Source organism: Mastomys coucha, unplaced genomic scaffold (assembly GCF_008632895.1).
Source record: "Mastomys coucha isolate ucsf_1 unplaced genomic scaffold, UCSF_Mcou_1 pScaffold13, whole genome shotgun sequence".
In the NCBI taxonomy this organism is placed as follows: Eukaryota; Metazoa; Chordata; class Mammalia; order Rodentia; family Muridae; genus Mastomys; species Mastomys coucha.
Genome location: NW_022196895.1, coordinates 18,987,984 through 18,992,305, shown reverse-complemented (window position 1 = coordinate 18,992,305; position 4,322 = coordinate 18,987,984).

Sequence of the window (4,322 nt, the reverse complement as noted above, 5' to 3'; positions counted from 1 at the left end):
TGTGTGGAGTGGGTGTGGGTGTGTCGGGGGTTTCGGTGTATGCATGGTGTGGGGGATTGTGGGGGGTTGGGGTATGTGGGGGGTGTGGGCGGTTGTAGTGTGTTGTGTGGTCTGTGTGGGGGTGGTGTGCAGAGGGTTGGGATGTGTATATGTGATATGAGGGTTTGGGGGGTTGGAGTGTGGTGTGTGTGGTGTGTGTGGAGGGGGTTGGGGGTTGGAGTGTGGGTGTGGAGTGTTTTCATTCCCCATTCTTTGGATACAATTCCTCAAATACTTCTGTTAAGGCCTTTACCTTGTCTCCATTTCCTAGATGAGGATGGCTGGCTGAGTTGGCAGGAGCTCATGACATCCAAAATCGATTGCTGTCTGAGGTGCACAGCTGCTCCACGGAAGCACACGGTTCCTTGTGGATGGGTTTGACTGGTGCAGGTATAACGCTTGTACATGTGGACTAGGGGTTGCTTTGCTTCCCAAAGCCTCTTTGCATCAGTGTCCTTCCCATTTCAGAATCAGACACTTTTATTTATTTACCTTTGAGTTAGCATTTATTATTTCCCTCCTAAAATGCAAGTGTCCTAGGGATTGCCAATGAAATGTTCTGTAGCAGCCAGTTTAGTATATGTGGGTTTTAGATTAATTGGAGGAAGGTAGATGGAAGAAAGGGAGGCATTTAGATAGAAGCTGAAGACATTGAAAATCCTTACCTCTGTGAGGCTTCCATGCCTATAGCCCAGGCACGTTTTCAACAGTAAGCTATAAATTCTAGAGGGTGAGCTCCAGGTCTCCACCTTTAGACTTCTTTGTAGGATTCTTTGTAACTCAACAAACCTACAACTGATAGGAGATCTCGGATCACAAATGTATTTAGAAAATGAGGGAAGAGGAGGCAGAGTGATATATGTCTGCAATCTCAAGGGCAGAGGCAGGAGGATCACAAATTACAAATCACAGATTACAAAACGTGATAGTTTGACTAGTGTCTCTTGACATTACAACAGAATGAATGTAGTATGCATTCAGTAAACAAAGAATTATTTTTAATGTTGAACTTTGGCTTTTCTTGTACTGCTTGAAAAGGCATTTTGTTAGACCCTGATGGGCCTTAGCTTACCGGAGACCCCCTGAGTGAATCGCATGGAGCCTGATCGATACAAAGAACTTGAGGATTTTTATTTCAGTGCACTGAGGCAGCCTCTGACCCTCAGGAAAGGAGGCAAGCTGCACAGCTTGTTCAGTGAGCTTTTATACAATTTTCAGGGCAGCAGCCATTAGACACAATGTGATTGGTAGAACAGTGTGACTTTTTAAACTGATAGGTCTTTAGACTTCCCTTGTCTGAAGGTGGGCAAAGATCCACCCTGTGGAATGTGCCCCCACCTGCAGGTAGTTTCTAACCCAGTGTTCTGAGGAATGTTAATTAGCCTTTCCCTTCCAGAGAGTTCTGCTACCTTCCTAAAATTCCTGGCCTCCTGGTGCTTTTCTGAGATGTCTCTGTTTACTCGGATCTTACAACTTAGGATGCCCAACAGTCAGTTAAGGTAATGATCCTCAGCCATCTTCAGTGGGCTGAGCTAAGCTATACTATCTGGCAGCTTAGCTCCACTAACTACAGTTTTTAACTTATAATATTTTCAATCTGTGGTGAGTTTATCAGGACACAGCCATCATGTGACTCGCAGCCTATAACTTCAGCTTGAGGGGAGCTTATGCCGTCTTTCAGAATGGTGCCAGTACTATCCACATGTGAGCTGCATAGTCTTGAGTAGGCATTCATAAACACAGAAATTCAAAACAAACAAAAACAAACCCTTTTCAGAGTTGCAAAATATGGTATGCCTTGCCTCTAGACAGTAGCTCATAGAGTGTGGATACTTATGTTCTTCAAATTCATCTGATGAAAATCAAAAATATCCTCATGAAATCCAAACTGCTTCTCAGCAGGGGCAAGCAGGAATGCTCACCTCTCCTGTCCTGGCAGCCCTTGGTTTGGGGAACTGTAGCTCTGCTTCCTGCCCTGTCAGCTAAATTTACCAAAGATTAAATGCTTTGTACATGGTAGCTAGTTAGCACAGCTCCAGAAGGAAGGCTGGCAGGTGTTTTCATGAGATGCCCCAACCCCCCATCACCTCGCAGGGCAGCCAACACCTGGCAACCTGAAAATGAAAGCTAGGGTCTTTAATTGCTTTGAAACAGCTGAGAGAGTAGCAGGTGTGGCCACCACCATGGCTAAGTAAACAACAGGTTTTTTTTTTGCACCTGCTGAAACAAAATCTTGACCTTAATATTGACTGATCAGGTAAACCCAGGCAACTTAACCTTCTTTATTTCAAGTAACCTCGGAGGGTAGCAGCAGCCCAGCAATATTGATTCACTGCCTCACATGAGTGACATCTGCCGCATTGTTGCCTCCTGTTAGGATTTGTTTCCGTCTCTTCATTGAAAATATGAGTAATTGAATTTGTGTCGTGGTCACTTCCTTCTGGTTTTTTCTCCATTCTCTTCTGTCTTCTAAATTTACCATTCTCTGAGTTGGCAGCACCTCTCTGAAGATCCAAAATGGAACAGACTCAAGCTTTTGGCTTTCACAAATAGAAAGACTAAAAGACTGAAGCAGAGATATAGGTTTTTATTTTTATGTTTTGGAAAACATCATTTTGGATGTTTATACGTTATCTCCTTATGGCAAAGAGGGCCAGCAAGCTCACTTACGAAAACAAAAGGAAATGACATCGTATTTAAACCAGCCTTCCACAGAGTAATAGTGCACTGTCTATCACACAAGCATGTGCACATAAAGTTCTTAGCAAAGCATATCCCATGGCCCTGGAGATGCACAGATCATGCTTTTAGTAAAACAATAGGAAACTCAATAATCCAGGAGCAATGCAGGGGAAAGCCCAGTTGCTGATGAGAACTATCCCTGGGCCTTATCTTTCCTAAATGTATATGTTTTTGTGGTTGAAGATCTAAGTTTTATGAAACCGCATGCGTACCCATGATGTCTTATCGGTGGGGAAAGACAATGTACAAGGGGACTAATTCAGAAAGCAAATTCCAAGGGCACTGCATGCTAAAGAGGCTTTAGAAAGTATTCATCTGCCTGAAGTTTATTCCCCAACAATCCTTTTGATTGGTTGATATCTAAAGAATTTTCAATATCAAGGTCTTTGTTTTATGAAACAGGAAGTATACCATTAACAAGAAAACATAAGACAGTATTAACTGAGTCTTGAGAGAAAGACAGAGAAACGATTATGAGACTCATTAGTGAAAGTATGGGAGAGCACATGTCTCTTTCATGTTCCTTGGAAGCATGCGAATGTGCACAGAGGAAAACAAGGATTGTAAAGACCTGTGGGAAAATCAAAGTCTTTTAGTATCCTAAAGGGTGTTTAGTCTATGGCATGTTTATACTATTTTGATCAAGAGGAATAATGTAATTATAAGAGGAATTATGAGCTGGTCAGACTTTCAAGATTTTCTTCCAATGAAATAAATTAATGATTACTATTGATTTGGGAGAGGATTTCTCCAAAATCTAAGTGTATTTCTTTTTGTTCCTCTTTCTTTCTTTTTTTAAATTATTTTTTTAAACTTTGAAAATTATTTTTAATACTATGTTAACAGCAGCTCATCAGTTTTCTGCATCAGTCACGTGTTCAGATATGTGAATTAAAATAATGTTATGTACCTGATACATAATACATGAAGCATTCTTGTTAACAAAGAAAAAGAGAAAACAGTATCGACTAGACAGAGAAGAGATCACTGTGACTCCTGGTGCATAATAATAAGAAAGTATATTTCCAATCTGAGACCGCCAAGCTAAGACCTAGACTCTGAGTTCACACATGAAGAACACACTCACATATTTATTGACAGTCCTTCAGTGTTTTGTTAAATTCACATTATTGAATTACTGAAACAATTAACTGGTTCTAGCCATATTACATATATGTGGTATTTTACAACATGAAAACACTACTTTGACCTGCCATCTTGCCATTTCTTTTAATGTCTGCAGCAACACAAGGGAAAATAGAAGCCTAAATTCTCAAGTAGTGGCCACTGTGAGCTGGACTATCACAAGATTAAGGGGCCCCTAAAGTTTATAAGCATTAAAGTATTCAATTCTGTTTTATATAATTTGACATTTATTGAATTTTTCTGTTTATACACAAGAATAAGTTTTCAAATGAAAGCATGTAGATGATTAACAACCTGAGAGTTTTTGCATCAAGTTACTGTTGTTATTAAGCGTTCAAAGATTCCCTAACAGGGGGCTGGAGTGGTGTTGTGCTCCTCAATCGCTTCCCACCTAC